General features: G+C 36.4%; 1 long non-coding RNA gene across 4 annotated transcripts; it reads right to left on the minus strand.

The window, feature by feature from the left end:
• Positions 1–16,112: 16,112 nt before the first annotated feature.
• LOC131654034 (uncharacterized) lies at positions 16,113–18,905 on the minus strand. Of its 4 annotated transcripts, none has more exons than XR_009299193.1 (7): positions 18,732–18,905; positions 18,325–18,500; positions 17,765–17,822; positions 17,099–17,159; positions 16,914–16,998; positions 16,579–16,803; positions 16,113–16,484 (listed from the first exon to the last, which is right to left on the minus strand). It is a non-coding gene; the product is annotated as an uncharacterized LOC131654034 (long non-coding RNA). The 4 variants fall into 4 exon arrangements; XR_009299194.1 differs by having other exon boundaries at positions 16,113–16,283; positions 16,364–16,484; positions 16,579–16,998; XR_009299192.1 differs by having other exon boundaries at positions 16,579–16,998; positions 18,325–18,478.
• Between the last annotated feature and the right edge of the window lie 450 nt (positions 18,906–19,355).

Below are 19,355 nucleotides of genomic sequence, written 5' to 3' on the forward strand. Positions count from 1 at the left end.
TTCCTGAAAGGGAAATTGCAGTGTATTAGAGTACCACATTATCGTATACAAAATTCATATCCTTGTTATCATCAAAACTAAGAATATTGATCAGAACAAATCTTGTTCTAACACCTTTATCACATGAAACTTGATCTGTTATATTGTGTAACTTCAAGCCTTCCTCCATTAGTGAACCAGCTGGTTGACATGCTGACATGCCAGTTTCCTGCAACAAGTCTAATGCATATTTTATTTGAGATAAGAAAATACCTTTCTTGGATCTAGAGACTTCAATCCCGAGAAAATACTTCAAGGAACCAAGATCTTTCATTTCAAATTCTCTAGACAAGTACTCTTGCAGTGCTTTCCGTTCTTCTGGATCATTTCTGGTAACCACCATGTCATCTACATATATGATAAGGGCTGTAATCTTACCTTGTTGTTTCTTTAAAAACAAAGTATGATCTGAGTTGCTTTGGATGTTGAAGGATAGAAAAACACTTAGAAAGGGGGGGTTTGAATAAGTGTAGCTTTAAAAACTTGACAGATAAAAATAAATTGCACAGTTATTTTTATCTTGGTTCGTTGTTAACTAAACTACTCCAGTCCACCCCCGCAGAGATGATTTACCTCAACTGAGGATTTAATCCACTAATCGCACGGATTACAATGGTTCTCCACTTAGTCAGCAACTAAGTCTTCCAGAGTCTACTGATCACACACTGATCACTCCAGGAACAACTGCTTAGATACCCTCTAAGACTTTTCTAGAGTATACTGATCCACACGATCACTCTAGTTACAATCTGCTTAGTTCACTCCTAAGACTTCCTAGAGTATTCTGATCCACACGATCACTCTAGTTCCTTACAACTTAATGTAATCAATCTAAGAGTATTACAATTGCTTCTTAAAAGCGATAATCACAACTGTGATATTTCTCTTAATCGTTTAAGCTTAATCTCACTAATATATTACAAAAGCAATGTAGTGAGCTTTGATGAAGATGAAGATTCTGAGTTTAGATTTGAACAGAGTTTCAGCAAGTTTGATATGAGTTGTTTTGGTGCAGAATCGTTAACCTTGCTTCTCATCAGAACTTCATATTTATAGGCGTTGGAGAAGATGACCGTTGAGTGCATTTAATGCTTTGCGTGTTCCGTACAGCATCGCATTTAATGTTATACGCTTTTGTCAACTACCTCGAGCCTTGTTCACGCTGTGTCTACTGACATAGCCTTTAGTAGCTTTTAACGTTCCTTTTGTCAGTCAGCGTAGCCTGCCACTTGTACTTCCTTCTGATCTGATGTTTGTGAATACAACGTTTGAATATCATCAGAGTCAAACAGCTTGGTGCATAGCATCTTCTGATCTTCTGACCTTGAAGTGCTTCTGAGCGTGATACCATCAGAACTTCAGTGCTTCTGTTCTCTTGTTCTTCTGATGCTTCCATAGACCCATGTTCTGATTCTGCTTCGACCATCTTCTGATGTCTTGCCAGACCATGTTCTGATGTTGCATGCTGAACCCTTTGAGACAAAGCTTCTGAGCGCTGAATTATGCGTACTCTTTATATATTTCCTGAAAGGGAAATTGCATTGGATTAGAGTACCATATAATCTTAAGCAAAATTCATATTATTGTTATCATCAAAACTAAGATAATTGATCAGAACAAATCTTGTTCTAACAATCTCCCCCTTTTTGATGATGACAAAAACATATATAAATGATATGAATTTGCGATCAGAAAGAACAGACGGCAAAAGACAAATTACACAGCTATAGCATAAGCATATGAATATGTCTCCCCCTGAGATTAACAATCTCCCCCTGAGATAAATAATCTCCCCCTGAAATAAATACTCGAAGAATTTTAATAAAAGACTTCCCTGATTATTTCGGTAGAGACGATCATATAAGCTTCTGTCTTTAGAGAATTCATAGCTTCTGACTTCTGCTTCCATAGGACAGCTTCAGAACTAGAATTTCCTTAGATCCCTAGAACACTCACAGCTTCTGATTCCTGCTTCCATCTAGGACAGCTTCAGAACTTGAATTTCTTTGATCTTCTGAACATTCACAGCTTCTGATTTCTGCTTCCATTCAGGACAGCTTCAGAACTTGAATTTCTTTGATCTTCAGAACATTCACAGCTTCTGATTTCTGCTTCCATTTAGGACAGCTTCAGAACTTGAGTTTTCTGGATCTTTATAACATTCTCAGCTTTGAATTTCTGCTTCCCTCGGATAGCTTCAGAGCTTGAATTTCTACCAACATTACTTCATGCTAGATTTGTATCAGAACATTGTTGAATGTACCAGAGCATCATCAGAGCATCTCTACATCCTGAAATGTTACAGAACAAAAAACTAAACGACAAAAGTCAGCATGAACGAGTCAGAACATAAAATGTAACTTCTAACACATTATATGTATCAGAGCTATAACATTATATGTATCAGAGCCATATAGGCTTAAATAATGTATCAGAGCAAATAGAATTTTGTCAGAGTAAATAGACAAATATAGATCAAATTCTATTATCAGTGCTTCTGATTCATTCTTCTTTCTTGCTTCTGATCTCTGAAGCTTGACAGCACTCGGCTTGCTTCAGTTTCCATGGTTTTGCTTCTTGTGTTTGCTTTGGAGATTCTCTTCAGTTCTTTATACCTGCAAAACACTTTAAACCATATAGAACTTGCAGTTCTTGTTAGAAAATGTGTGGGAGCTTTACCCAGCAACTGATAGATTAATCAAATCATTTATCATTTATCTTCTCCCCCTTTTTGTCATAACATCAAAAAGAATATTTCAAAAGATTCAGATGAATAACACGACAAATAAGATCACTGGAATGTAAAACAAAGAAACTTTTTCATTAATAATCAAAAGATATTACAAAAGGTTCCTATGTTTAACAAGATGAGAAACATTCCTAGCAAATACATAAAAAGTCATCCCAAGAGGAAATGACTACAAAAATTAAAAACAGCACCCTAGCAGGACACGCTCGGTGTCAACCCATCAAGAATCCCTGTGGACTCTTGTCTTCCAGACTAGAACCTCCATTGTAGGAGAGATCCAAGTGACCAAAGAGGAAGAGAGGGACAGTTCACAGACAGAGAGCTAATGTTGCAAACGGGGCTTTCCCTCAACATAGAAGTTAAGAATATCATTCTTAACCTCCTCCCATAACTCAAGAAAGTCTTCTGTCTTTGGGTGAAAGTTGATAACAACATCAAAGAAGAGGTCTGACTTGAGAGGTATTAGGAGAGTCATCCCGAGATATGCAGAGATCTGTCGCCTTTGAGTCATAGATCTTCAACAGGCTTAGGGTGAACGCTAGGTTTGAGCTAGGATTTTTAAACAAAAAATGTTTGAGCAAGAGACGAAAACGGAAGAGAGAGAGAGAAAAACTTGATGAGGAATGCAAAGAGATAGAGAAAGATGAGAGGGAAAGAGAAGAGTTTGAAGAGTATTTAAAAGAAAATAAAATGAAACGAAAGATGAATAGCATTTAATGTTACGTGACGTGAGGAGAGATAATAAAGACAAATGAGGTGACTAGCACAGTTACCTATGGTCGGTGTCCCTTCAACTGCACGCGCGCTTATCCATGAATAGTAACGACAGGTTTACCATCCCGAGATAAAAACGTAACAGCTGTTTTGCTTTAAAAGAGGTTCTGAATCAACTTAGACAATGAAACGTTAGTAATAACCGAATCATAATTTCTAAAAGATTTCAATCAGAACTTCTGATTAAAAAAATAATCCATTTTCATTTCAGAAGATACTCATACATAAGAACTTCTCATCTTCTCATTCTGGGCATAAATCCATACTGATGTTCTTCAGAATGAACTTAAACCTATCTTCAGCCAGGGGTTTTGTAAAGATATCAGCCCATTGATGGTCTGTATCAACAAAGTTTAAAGATATAACACCCTTCTGAACATAGTCCCTTATGAAATGATGTTTAATCTCAATATGTTTAGCTTTTGAATGAAGAATAGGATTCTTAGATAAACATATAGCAGAAGTATTATCACAGAATATAGGAATGTTACTCTCAAATATCTGATAATCTTCTAACTGACTCTTCATCCAGAGCATCTGTGTACTACAACCAGCAGCAGCGACATATTCTGCTTCTGTTGTTGATAGAGCAATGGTTGCTTGCTTCTTGCTATACCAAGAGATCAAATGACTTCCAAGAAATTGGCAACTTCCTGAAGTACTTTTTCTTTCAATTCTATCTCCAGCATAGTCAGCATCGCAGAATCCTACTAAGTTGTATTCTTTAGATTTTCTGTAAACTAAGCCAACATTAGTAGTACCTTTCAGATACCTTAGAATTCTCTTAACAGCAGTTAAATGAGATTCTCTAGGATCTGATTGGAATCTAGCACACAAACAAACACTGAACAGAATGTCAGGTCTAGAAGCAGTCAAATATAGAAGAGATCCAATCATACCTCTGTATAACTTCTGATCTACCTTCTTACTTACCTCATCCTTACCTAGAATGCATGTTGGATGCATAGGAGTTTTGGCTTCTTTGCAGTCTAGAAGATTAAACTTCTTCAGAAGTTCCTTCACATACTTGGTTTGGTGAACATACGTTCCTTCTGATGTTTGATTTATTTGTATTCCAAGGAAATACTTGAGTTCTCCCATCATGCTCATTTCAAACTCAGCCTGCATAGACTCAGCAAACTCCTTTCCAAGTGTAGCATTAGATGTTCCAAAAATAATATCATCTACATATATTTGACAAATTAAAATATCCCTTTTAAAGGTTTTACAAAAGAGAGTAGTGTCCACTTTTCCTCTAGTGAAACCATTATCCAGAAGGAAAGAACTTAAGCGTTCATACCAAGCTCTGGGAGCCTGTTTCAATCCATATAATGATTTCTTAAGTTTAAAAACATGATTAGGAGACATAGAGTCTTCAAAACCAGGAGGTTGATGGACATAAACTTCTTCATCTATATAACCATTTAAGAAGGCACTCTTAACATCCATCTGATAAAGAGTGATGTTATGTTGAGTGGCAAATGAAATTAATAGACGAATAGATTCTAACCTGGCCACTGGTGCAAAGGTTTCTGTATAATCAATCCCTTCTTGCTGACTATAACCCTGAGCCACCAGTCTGGCTTTGTTCCTTACCACTTCGCCTTTCTCACTGAGCTTGTTTCTGAAGACCCATTTTGTACCAATTATATTGAATCCATCTGGTCTAGGAACAAGATCCCAAACATCATTCCTTGTAAACTGATTCAGTTCTTCTTGCATAGCAATTATCCAGTCTGGATCTTCTAGAGCATGATCAACAGAAGTTGGCTCGATCAAAGATACAAGACCTAATTGACAATCTGCATTGTTCTTAAGGAATGCTCTTGTTCTGATTGGATCATCCTTCTTTCCAAGAATGACATCTTCTGAATGACCAGAGATGAGTCTGGATGATCTTCTGACAGATGGTTCTTCAGAAATGCTTAGATCCTCCAGAGAAGCTGATACTTGATCTTCAGATTCTTTGCTTCTGAGAAGCTCTGCTTCTGATGCGTTGCTTCTTGGCTCAACAACTTCTGATATATCAATATCACAATCTGCAAAATTATCAAACTGCTTTGGTTTTTCAGAACCAAGCTTATCATCAAACCTGATATTGATTGATTCTTCTACAATCAATGTTTCAGTATTGTATACTCTGTAGCCTTTTGAGCGTTCAGAATATCCAAGAAGGAAACATTTTTGTGCTTTGGAATCAAACTTACCAAGATGATCTTTAGTGTTCAGAATAAAGCATACACATCCAAAAGGATGGAAATATGAAATGTTGGGCTTTCTATTCTTCCACAATTCATAGGGAGTCTTATTTAGAATAGGTCTGATAGAGATTCTATTCTGAATATAGCATGCAGTGTTTATTGCTTCTGCCCAGAAATGCTTAGCCATATTGGTTTCATTGATCATGGTTCTGGCCATTTCTTGCAGAGTCCTATTCTTTCGTTCTACAACCCCATTTTGCTGTGGAGTTCTAGGACAGGAGAAATCATGGGCAATACCATTTTCTTTGAAGAATTCTTCAAAGGATCTGTTCTCAAATTCACCACCATGATCACTTCTAACCTTTATGATTTTACACTCTTTTTCAGATTGAATCTGAATGCAGAAATCAAAGAACACTGAATGAGTCTCATCCTTGTGTTTCAAGAATTTTACCCATGTCCAGCGGCTATAATCATCTATGATGACTAATCCATATTTCTTCCCTCTGACAGATGCTGTTTTGACTGGGCCAAACAGATCAATGTGCAAGAGTTCTAATGGCCTTGAGGTAGACACAACATTCTTGGACTTGAATGCAGGTTTGGAGAACTTGCCCTTTTGACATGCTTCACAAAGAGCATCTGATTTGAATTTCAGATTAGGGAGTCCTCTGACCAGATTCAGTTTGTTAATCTGAGAAATCTTTCTCAAACTAGCATGACCTAATCTTCTGTGCCAGACCCACTGCTCTTCAGAAACAGACATAAGACAAGTCACCTTCTGACTCATAAGATCTTGCAGATCTGTCTTATAAATGTTGTTCTTCCTCTTGCTTGTAAATAGGATTGAGCCATCCTTCTGATTTACAGCCTTGCAAGACTCTTGATTAAAGATTATATCATAACCATTGTCACTCAATTGACTGATAGATAAGAGGTTATGTGTTAATCCTTCTACAAGAAGTACATTAGAAATGGAAGGAGAGTTACCAGACTTTATAGTTCCAGAGCCAATTATCTTGCCCTTCTGATCTCCTCCAAACTTGACTTTTCCTCCAGACTTAAGCACCAGGTCTTGGAACATAGACCTTCTTCCTGTCATGTGTCGCGAGCATCCAGAGTCCAGGTACCATGACATGTTGTGCTTTGTCCTTTTTGCAGTCAAGGATATCTGCAATAGGAATAATCTTATCCTTAGGTACCCACATCTTTTTGGGTCCTTTCTTGTTAGATTTTCTCAAGTTCTGATTGAACTTGGGTTTAACATTGTAAGCAATAGGAGGAACAGCATGATAATTTTTAATGTGAGTTTCATGATATTTCCTAGGTTGTGTCACATGCTTTTTGGTGTGTGCAATGTGAAAACTTTGAGCATGTGAAGTGTGCCTAATATCATGGGAGTGGCCATACTTGAACTGATCATACAATGGCTTGTATGTGAATTTCATTTCATCAACAGGTTCAAGTTTGTATGGGGTTTCACCCTCAAAACCAATGCCTACTCTTTTGTTTCCAGACACAGCATATATCATAGAAGCTAGCTGACTTCTGCCAATACTTCTAGATAAGAACTTCCTGAAACTTAAATCATATTCTTTCAGAATATGGTTTAGACTGGGAGTGGATTTTTCTGAATCAGAAGGAGATCCAACATTATTGGATAATTTTAAAAGTTTTTCTTTTAATTCAGAATTCTCCAACTCAAGCTTCTTTGTTTCAAATTCAAATAGCTTTTTCAGCTTTTTGTATTTGAGACTAATCTGAGACTTGAGTTCCAGTAGTTCAGTTAGACCGGAAACTAACTCATCTCTAGTAAGTTCAGAAAATACCTCTTCAGAATCTGATTCTGATGTAGATTTTGATCCGTCATCTTCTGTCGCCATCAGCGCACAGTTGGCCTGCTCATCTTCAGAGTCTGAATCATCTTCTGACTCATCCCAGGTTGCCATAAGACCTTTCTTCTTATGAAACTTCTTCTTGGGATTTTCCTTCTGAAGATTTGGACATTCGTTCTTGTAGTGTCCAGGCTCATTGCATTCATAGCACATGACCTTCTTCTTGTCAAATCTTCTGTCATCAGAAGATTCTCCACGTTCAAATTTCTTTGAACTTCTGAAACCTCTGAACTTCCTTTGCTTGGTCTTCCAGAGTTGATTTAGCCTTCTGGAGATCAAAGACAGTTCATCTTCTTCTTCAGATTCTGATTCTTCAGGATCTTCTTCTCTAGCCTGAAAAGCGTTAGTGCATTTCTTGATATTGGATTTTAATGCAATAGACTTACCTTTCTTTTGAGGCTCATTTGCGTCCAGCTCTATTTCATGACTTCTTAAGGCACTGATGAGCTCTTCCAGAGAAACTTCATTCAGATTCTTTGCAATCTTGAATGCAGTCACCATAGGACCCCATCTTCTGGGTAAGCTTCTGATGATTTTCTTTACATGATCAGCCTTGGTGTATCCCTTGTCAAGAACTCTCAATCCAGCAGTAAGAGTTTGAAATCTTGAAAACATCTTTTCAATGTCTTCATCATCCTCCATCTTGAAGGCTTCATACTTCTGGATTAAAGCTAGAGCTTTAGTCTCCTTGACTTGAGCATTTCCTTCATGAGTCATTTTCAAGGACTCATATATGTCATAGGCCGTTTCCCTGTTAGATATCTTCTCATACTCAGCATGAGAGATAGCATTCAGCAAAACAGTTCTGCATTTATGATGATTCCTGAAAAGCTTTTTCTGATCATCATCCATTTCTTGCCTTGTCAGCTTTACGCCTCTGGCATTTACAGGATGTTTGTAACCATCCATCAGAAGATCCCATAGATCACCATCTAGACCCAGAAAGTAACTTTCCAGTTTATCTTTCCAGTATTCAAAGTTTTCACCATCAAATACCGGCGGTCTAGTATAACCATTGTTACCGTTGTACTGCTCAGCAGAGCCAGATGTAGATGCAGGTGTAGACTTTTCACTTTCATCAACCATCTTTTACTGAAGCGTTTTTCTCTTCCTGAATCTTTTCTAAAAACGGTTAAGTGCTTGCACCTTAGAACCGGCGCTCTGATACCAATTGAAGGATAGAAAAACACTTAGAAAGGGGGGGTTTGAATAAGTGTAGCTTTAAAAACTTGACAGATAAAAATAAATTGCACAGTTATTTTTATCCTGGTTCGTTGTTAACTAAACTACTCCAGTCCACCCCCGCAGAGATGATTTACCTCAACTGAGGATTTAATCCACTAATCGCACGGATTACAATGGTTCTCCACTTAGTCAGCAACTAAGTCTTCCAGAGTCTACTGATCACACACTGATCACTCCAGGAACAACTGCTTAGATACCCTCTAAGACTTTTCTAGAGTATACTGATCCACACGATCACTCTAGTTACAATCTGCTTAGTTCACTCCTAAGACTTCCTAGAGTATTCTGATCCACACGATCACTCTAGTTCCTTACAACTTAATGTAATCAATCTAAGAGTATTACAATTGCTTCTTAAAAGCGATAATCACAACTGTGATATTTCTCTTAATCGTTTAAGCTTAATCTCACTAATATATTACAAAAGCAATGTAGTGAGCTTTGATGAAGATGAAGATTCTGAGTTTAGATTTGAACAGAGTTTCAGCAAGTTTGATATGAGTTGTTTTGGTGCAGAATCGTTAACCTTGCTTCTCATCAGAACTTCATATTTATAGGCGTTGGAGAAGATGACCGTTGAGTGCATTTAATGCTTTGCGTGTTCCGTACAGCATCGCATTTAATGTTATACGCTTTTGTCAACTACCTCGAGCCTTGTTCACGCTGTGTCTACTGACATAGCCTTTAGTAGCTTTTAACGTTCCTTTTGTCAGTCAGCGTAGCCTGCCACTTGTACTTCCTTCTGATCTGATGTTTGTGAATACAACGTTTGAATATCATCAGAGTCAAACAGCTTGGTGCATAGCATCTTCTGATCTTCTGACCTTGAAGTGCTTCTGAGCGTGATACCATCAGAACTTCAGTGCTTCTGTTCTCTTGTTCTTCTGATGCTTCCATAGACCCATGTTCTGATTCTGCTTCGACCATCTTCTGATGTCTTGCCAGACCATGTTCTGATGTTGCATGCTGAACCCTTTGAGACAAAGCTTCTGAGCGCTGAATTATGCGTACTCTTTATATATTTCCTGAAAGGGAAATTGCATTGGATTAGAGTACCATATAATCTTAAGCAAAATTCATATTATTGTTATCATCAAAACTAAGATAATTGATCAGAACAAATCTTGTTCTAACAGATGTATCCAAAAGTTATCATGGATTTTGTAAATCTTCCAAACCATGCTCTTGGAGATTGCTTCAGTCCATATAATGACTTCTTCAATTTACACACTTTTTGGGCATGTCTTGTTAGAACAAGATTTGTTCTGATCAATATTCTTAGTTTTGATGATAACAAGGATATGAATTTTGTGTGAGATAATGTGGTACTCTAATACATTGCAATTTCCTTTTCAGGAAATATATAAAGAATATGCACAAATCAGCGCTCAGAAGCTTTGTCTCAGAAGGTTCAGCATGCAACATCAGAACATGGTCTGGCAAGACATCAGAAGATGGTCAAGGCAGAATCAGAACATGGATCTATTGAAGCATTAGAAGAACTTGAGATCAGAAGCAGAAGCACTGAAGTTCTCATGGTATCACGCTCAGAAGCACTTCAACGTCAGAAGACAAGAAGATGCTATGCACCAAGCTGTTTGACTCTGATGATATTCAAACGTTGTATACACAAACATCAGATCAGAAGAAAGTACAGGTGGCAGGCTACGCTGACTGACAAAAGGAACGTTGGAAGCTATTAAAGGCAACGTCAATAGACACAGCGTGAACAAGGCTTGAGGTAGTTGACAAAAGCGTGAAACATTAAATGCAATGTTGTACGGAACACGCAAAGCATTTAATGCTCCCAACGGTCATCTTCTCAAACACCTATAAGTATGAAGTTCTGATGAGAAACAAGGTTGACGATTTGCTAACAATTAACTTGCTGAAACGCTGATCAAATTCAAAGCTCAGAAAACTTCATCTTCATCAAAGCTCACTACATTGCTGTTGTAATATATTAGTGAGATTAAGCTTAAACGTTAAGAGAAATATCACTGTTGTGATTATAGCTTTTAAGAAGCATTTGTAATACTCTTAGAATTGATTACATTAATTTGTAAGTAACTAGAGTGATCAAGTGTTGATCAGGATACTCTAGGAAGTCTTAGCTTGTGTCTAAGCAGTTGTAATTAGAGTGATCACGTGGTGGTCAGGATACTCTAAGAAAGTCTTAGCTTGTGTTTAAGCATTTGTTCCTAGAGTGATCAGGTTGTGATCAGGATACTCTAGAAGACTTAGTCGTGGGCTAAGTGGAAAACCATTGTAATCTGTTGCGATTAGTGGATTAAATCCTCAGGTGAGGTAAATCACTCCGTGGGGGTGGACTGGAGTAGTTTAGTTAACAACGAACCAGGATAAAAATAACTTTGCAATTTATTTTTATCGTCTAAGTTTTTAAACTACACTTATTCAAACCCCCCCTTTCTAAGTGTTTTTCTATCCTTCAATTGGTATCAGAGCGCCGGTTCTAAGGTGCAAGCACTTAACCGTGTTTAGAAAAGATTCAGGAAGAGAAAAACGCTTCAGTATAAGATGGATGGTGAAACTCAAACAAATTCATCTGCATCTACATCTGGCTCTGCTGAGCAATATAATGGTAACAATGGTTATACTAGACCACCAGTATTTGATGGTGAAAACTTTGAATACTGGAAAGATAAACTGGAAAGTTACTTTCTTGGTCTAGATGGTGAACTATGGGATCTTCTGATGGATGGTTACAAACATCCAGTAAATGCTAGTGGCGTAAGGCTTACCAGGCAAGAAATGGATGATGATCAGAAGAAGCTTTTCAAGAATCATCATAAATGTAGGACTGTTTTGCTGAATGCTATCTCTCATGCTGAGTATGAGAAGATATCTAACAGGGAATCTGCCTATGATATATATGAGTCATTGAAAATGACCCATGAGGGAAATGCTCAAGTCAAGGAGACTAAAGCTCTTACTCTAATCCAGAAATATGAAGCCTTCAAGATGGAGGATGATGAAGATATTGAGAAGATGTTCTCAAGATTTCAAACTCTAACGGCTGGATTGAGAGTTCTGGATAAAGGCTACACCAAGGCTGATCATGTAAAGAAGATTATCAGAAGCTTACCCAGAAGATGGGGTCCAATGGTGACTGCATTCAAGATTGCAAAGAATCTGAATGAAGTTTCTTTGGAAGAGCTTATCAGTGCCTTGAGAAGCCATGAAATAGAGCTGGATGCAAACGATCCTCAGAAGAAAGGTAAGTCTATTGCATTAAAATCTAATATTAAAAAATGCACTAACGCTTTTCAGGCTAGAGAAGAAGATCCTGAAGAATCAGAATCTAAAGAAGAAGATGATGAACTGTCCATGATCTCCAGAAGGGTAAACCAACTCTGGAAGAGCAAGCAAAGGAAGTTCAGAGGCTTCAGAAGTTCAAAGAGATTTGAACGTGGAGAATCTTCTGGTGACAGAAGATCTGACAAGAAGAAGGCTGTCTGCTATGAGTGCAATGAGCCTGGACATTACAAGAACGAGTGTCCAAAACTTCAGAAGGAGAATCCCAAAAAGAAGTTTCATAAGAAGAAAGGTCTTATGGCAACATGGGATGATTCTGAATCAGAATCAGAATCAGACTCTGAAGGAGAACAAGCCAACTTCGCGCTGATGGCTACAGAAGATGATGGATCGGAATCTACATCAGAATCAGATTCTGAAGAGGTATTTTCTGAACAATCTAGAGAAGAGTTAGTTTCCAGATTAACAGAACTTCTGGAACTCAAGGTTCATCTTAGTATCAAATACAAAAAGCTGAAGAAGCAATTTGAATTTGAAACTAAGAAGCTGGAAGTGGAAAACTCTGAACTGAAGGAAAAAGTTTTAAATCTATCCAAAGATAGTGGATCTCCTTCTGAAACAGAAAAATCCATTCCTAGCATGAATCATATTCTGAAAGAATATGACTCGAGCTTCAGAAAATTCTTATCTAGAAGTATTGGCAGAAGCCATCTTGCTTCTATGATATATGGTGTTTCTGGAAACAGAAGGTTTGGTTTTGGCTATGAGGGTGACACCTCACATAAATTTGAACCTGTTGATGATCTGAAGATCACATACAAGCCTTTGTATGATCAGTTCAAATATGGCCATGCTCATGATATTAGGCTCACTTCACATGCATAGAAGTTTAACACTGTTCACACCAAGAAGCATGAGACACATCCTAAGAAATATCATGCTGACAAACCTAAAGAATATCATGTTGTTCCTCCTGTTAAATATTTTATTAAACCCAAGTTCAATCAGAACTTGAGGAGAACTAACAAGAAAGGACCCAAGAAATTGTGGGTACCTAAGGAGAAGATAATTTCTGTTGCAGATATCCTTGGCGGCAAAGAGGACAAACAGCAAAATGTCATGGTACCTGGACTCTGGGTGCTCGAGACACATGACGGGAAGAAGGTCTACATTCCAAGATCTGGTGCTTAAACCAGGTGGTGAAGTCAAGTTTGGAGGAGATCAGAAGGGCAAAATCATTGGCTCAGGAACTATAAAGTTTGGTAACTCTCCTTCCATAACTAATGTACTTTTTGTAGAAGGATTAACGCATAACTTATTGTCCATAAGTCAATTAAGTGACAATGGTTATGATATAATCTTCAATCAAAAGTCTTGCAAGGCTGTAAGTCAGAAGGATGGCTCAATCCTATTTACAGGCAAGAGAAAGAACAACGTTTATAAGACAGATCTTCAAGATCTTAAGAATCAGAAGGTGACTTGTCTTATGTCTGTTTCTGAAGAGCAATGGATCTGGCACAGAAGATTAGGACATGCTAGTTTGAGAAAGATTTCTCAGATTAACAAACTAAATCTGGTCAGAGGACTCCCAAATCTGAAATACAAATCAGATGCTCTTTATGAAGCATGTCAGAAGGGCAAGTTCTCCAGACCTGCATTCAAGTCTAAGAATGTTGTTTCTTCCTCAAGGCCGTTAGAACTCTTGCACATTGATCTGTTTGGCCCTGTCAAAATAGCATCTGTCAGAGGGAAGAAATATGGATTAGTCATCGTTGATGATTATAGCCGCTGGACATGGGTAAAGTTCTTGAAACACAAAGATGAGTCTCATTCAGTGTTCTTTGAATTCTGCACTCAGATCCAATCTGAGAAAGAGTGTAAAATCATAAAGGTTAGAAGTGATCATGGTGGCGAATTTGAAAACAGATTCTTTGAGGAGTTCTTCAAAGAAAATGGTATTGCCCATGATTTCTCTTGTCCTAGAACTCCACAACAAAATGGAATTGTAGAGCGAAAGAATATGACTCTACAAGAAATGGCCAGAACCATGATCAATGAAACCAATATGGCTAAGCATTTCTGGGCAGAAGCAATAAACACTGCATGTTATATTCAGAATAGAATCTCTATAAGACCTATTCTAAATAAGACTCCTTATGAATTGTGGAAGAACAGAAAGCCCAACATTTCATATTTCCATCCTTTTGGATGTGTATGTTTTATTCTGAATACTAAAGATCATCTTGGTAAGTTTGATTTTAAGGCACAAAAGTGTTTCCTTCTTGGATATTCTAAACCCTCAAAAGGCTACAGAGTATACAATACTGAAACATTGATTGTAGAAGAATCAATCAATATCAGGTTTGATGATAAGCTTGGTCTTGAAAAACCAAAGCAGTTTGAGAATTTTGCAGATTTTGATATTGATATATCAGAAGCAGTAGAACCAAGAAGCAATGTTGCAGAAGCTGGCAGTCTCAGAAGCAATGGATCAGAAGATCAAGTTGCTGCATCTTTAGAGAATCTCAGGATTTCTGAAGAACCAACGGTCGGAAGATCACCTAGACTTGCTTCAGCTCATTCAGAAGATGTGATCCTTGGGAAGAAAGATGATCCCATCAAAACAAGGGCATTCCTTAAGAACAATGCAGAATATCAATTAGGTCTTGTTTCTTTGATCGAGCCAACTTCTGTTGATCAAGCTCTAGAAGATCCTGACTGGATAATTGCCATGCAAGAAGAACTAAATCAGTTTACAAGGAATGACGTATGGGACTTGGTTCCTAGACCAAAAGGATTTAACATCATTGGTACTAAATGGGTGTTCAGAAACAAGCTAAGCGAGAAGGGAGAAGTGGTAAGAAACAAAGCCAGACTGGTTGCTCAAGGTTATAGTCAGCTAGAAGGGATTGACTACACAGAAACCTTTGCACCAGTGGCCAGGTTAGAATCTATTCGTCTTTTAATTTCTTTTGCCACTCAACATGACATCACTCTTTATCAGATGGATGTTAAGAGTGCCTTCTTAAATGGTTATATAGATGAAGAAGTTTATGTCCATCAACCCCCTGGTTTTGAAGACTCTAAGTCTCCAAATCATGTTTTTAAATTAAAGAAATCATTATACGGATTGAAGCAAGCTCCGAGAGCTTGGTATGAACGTTTAAGTTCCTTCCTTCTGGAAAATGGTTTCACTAGAGGAAAAGTGGACACTACTCTCTTTTGTAAAACCTTTAAAAAGGATATTCTAATATGTCAAATATATGTTGATGATATCATCTTTGGAACACACTAGTGGAAAAAACACTTTTTAAGTCGGTTAAGAATGACTTTTTAAGACGGTTCCGAACCTGACCTAAGAAATGCCGACATAAGAAGTTTTGACTTCTTAAGTCGGCTTTGGACCTGACTTAAGAAAATGTTGTTAGGTCGGTTAAATAGCACCCGACTTAATAAGTTTAGACTTTTAGAACTCCTTATGCCATTTGTGCCCGACTTAAGAAGTTTATATCTTAAATCAGATATATTTAACCGACCTAACAAGTTGAATTTTTATGCAATTTTTTTTCATAAAAACCTAGAAATACAAATATTGTCTTATCAATTTTATTTTTTATAAAGACCTAGAAATACAAATATTGTCTTATCAAATATTATGCAAAATGTCTATCCATATATAACAAGTAAAAAAAAGGGTACTGCAAATAATTGTCTAAAGATCATAGATAGAAACAAATCATAAAGTAAGACCTAAATTAAGGTTTAAATTAACTATGCCTAACCCAACAGCTAACTATTTGTCACTGTAGAAAACTAATTAGTACAAATCCCGACAACAAAAATAAAAGAATATATCAGCAAAAATATACCATTATATTATAATAAATTAAAACTCATGAAGAGTGAAGACTACATCAGGAAAAAGATGAGTGCTAAGTTAAAAATATTTTATTACATGATAAAAATCATGTGAATACAAAAGCTTCAGTACAAGACATTCTAACCCAATCGGCATGAAAATGGATTGCAGGAAGTTAGAAGTGGGGAGAACATGACTTAATTCTACAGTTACTAAGAATAATACACTTCCTAACTTGTATATACCTACGGCAAAGAGAAATCATTGGTTATAAACAAACTTTCAGGATATATGCCACTTGAGTTCTATTATTTCTTTTGATTACCTTAAGTGAGGCAAGTCTACAGGCTATAATTGACAATTATTGATAATTACCAAATGGACCAGCTTTTTTGTACATACTCCCTTGACTCCAATGTATTGACTGCATTCGTTTTTTAGAGAAGCTTCATAGAAAGGGAGAAAACTGTTATGTCGCGACCAGATTGCAGTCATACCTTTATTTAAAACTGTGACAAAAAGGTTTGAAAATTCTTTTACCTATTGTGACAAGGGAAGATTTAATTGCGGCGGGGCTCTAAGTTGGGTGGATAGTCTTTGCAGCAAATGCGACAATATCAGATATGTGGGGGCATGGTGTTGAAGTTACTGATTCAATTGTGAAGTTAATAGCAGATACACATCTTGACTTGAATCAGATTCTAGGCTAGAATAAACAGGTGACAAGGAAGCCAGAATATTATCCCCACGAGCAACAATGTCAGGCTGCAATGCAACAATATGATGAATCATAAAAAGTTATATTTTTGTCAGAAGAAAATAACTCTATGTTGGAGGAATGTGACTAGAACTATAAACTGAAGGAGAAAGAGAACTCAGTCCACGTGACGAAGAAGAATGTGACATCAGGAGACATTAGTTGCCCCACAAAAGTTCTGATTAAACTTGATTACAAGATTCCTACAATAAGCAAGATTATATTATTAAAATAAAACTGCATTATTTAATAATTTATAGACTAAGCACAAAAAAATAGATGTTGGTTTTCAAAAGTATTTACCTAGTAGCTTCCAGGCATGATATAGTTTTTGTTCCTGCTATGAAATCAACCTTGACAGAGGCTATATATCCCAACACATACAACATCTTTAGTATAGAAAAAAATGAAAAAGAGTATTATGAAGCTTAGCAAGAGCAACTAATAACAGGGGAATTTCAACATGAAGAAGGGTAGTTCATACATTTCAAAGATATGAGTATTTGTCAGGAAATTATGGTTAAAGATGGTTATAAAATTCAAACATTGAGAGTATATTTATTTCAATGTAACACATTAGTTTATTTGTTTATATATATTGATATAACTATGGTGAAAAGTAGCATTAGAAAAAGACACTAACCAAAAACTTCAACGACATGAGTGTGACACTAGAAATTTTGGAAGGAAAATGACACTTAAGTTGATTAAAGTAAATATTTTTGTTCAAACACGGTAGTTTTATGGTACAAATATTTTGTGATGGCCAATTTGACATTCTTCTTCTCTTCAAAAAATTTACCGTATACTTTATATTTACTTTCACCCTACTAATTGTATAAAAGTATTTCAATTGTACTCTTTTTTCTCATTTGATTTTACCTCAGTAAATATATTTTTATAAACAAATTTTTTTAATAAAGTGAAATTAAGAGTTCATAATTCACATCATCTGAGTATAGAACAAACCTTCTAACAGAAATGCCTTCAGGAGCAGTAAGAGAAGGAATTTTACCACAAGTAGAATCTATCAAAAAGTAACAAATCAAATATGAAGTAAGAGTTAAATTGAAGAGTTGAAGCAAGCTATATAAGAATAAAACTTGATTACAACAATCACATATATTTTCCCAGATGGAACCATTGTGAGAGAATATACTTATGCAATATGACACAAATACTATCAACATCAAGTTTTATGAACAAGCATTTTGAATCAAAGTCTTTAATATTTGTTCAGGTTCGAAAATTACAATTTAATTGCCTCTACTGTTATACAAGTTTCGCAATAGTGGGATTATTTGTTTTTAACTCTAACTCTACATCCATATTAGTGTTTATATTTTAACTCTAACTCTACACCTATACCAAAACATAGCAGAAATCCAATTTTAAAGTAACAATAAACCCAATTCCCTTATAATGGGATTCAAAGTTCGGGAGAGACGGACAAGCTAAGATTTCAACAAAATTGGTCCATCTACTTTTCAAAGTTTAAACTAAGGAATTTATGAAAGGAAGACACTCACCTGTTCATAGAGATATGAGAAACTCCGACGCGGTGGCTTTACTCCATCAGTTTCGCAACAGAGATGATGAAAGGGTGTCGACGGTAGTCCCAAACCGATGATTTAATCCAGATGAAGGCTTAGGCGATGAAGATTATGAATTTCATCTTCATCTCTGTTGGAGGATTAAATGGCGGCTAGGATTCAATAAAATAAATATTTATACACATAATTGTTGAATCCTAACCTAAATTCTTAAATCAAACCTCAAATCTGTTTCTCACTAAAATCAAACCCTCTTACTATTCTGTAACTCTTCAATTAAGAGAGAAAATGGGATTTTTATGAAGGTTTGAGAAGAAGGAGTTTTAGGATTGAGTGAAACCCTAAATGTTTATTAGAGAAGATATAAATAAGGATAAGCTTACCTTAACAAGAAATACAATCTAAGTACAAGACAGTCGAGCAACCGGTGGTGGAAGGCCAACGACGGTGAATAACGAGTAGCAAGTGCACCGTGGTTTGTGAGTAGAGAGCAGCGAGAGGCGAGAAGCAGGAATATGTTTGTTTGGAGATTTCACGGGAAGATAGAAAATAGAAAAGTTTTGTTTCTTATTTATTAATTCTTTATACAACTAAATATAATTATATGTTTATCATTATAATATTATTATATTATATATAAAACTTTAGTTAGGTGAAGGTTGGGAGTTCGATTCCTTCATAATATATGTTAGAATTTAATTTATTATAAGTAAACTAAACTTCTTAAGTTAGGTGGGAAATACCTGACTTAAAAAATCGACTTCTTAAGTCAATTAATGAATAAAGACGACTTAAGAAATTTAATGTGAATTATATTATTTTTATTTAATATTTGTTAAGTCGGTTTTAAATGCAACCGACCTAACTAAGTTACAAATATTTACGAAATTGTCACCGCGTCACTTCTTAAGTCAGGTGGCAGGTGAACTGACTTAACAACCTCTGCTAAAAAGGTATTTTTGTACTACTGACATCTAATGCTACACTTGGAAAGGAGTTTGCTGAGT

This window comes from Vicia villosa, linkage group LG2 (genome assembly GCF_029867415.1).
Source record: "Vicia villosa cultivar HV-30 ecotype Madison, WI linkage group LG2, Vvil1.0, whole genome shotgun sequence".
Taxonomy (NCBI): domain Eukaryota; kingdom Viridiplantae; phylum Streptophyta; class Magnoliopsida; order Fabales; family Fabaceae; genus Vicia; species Vicia villosa.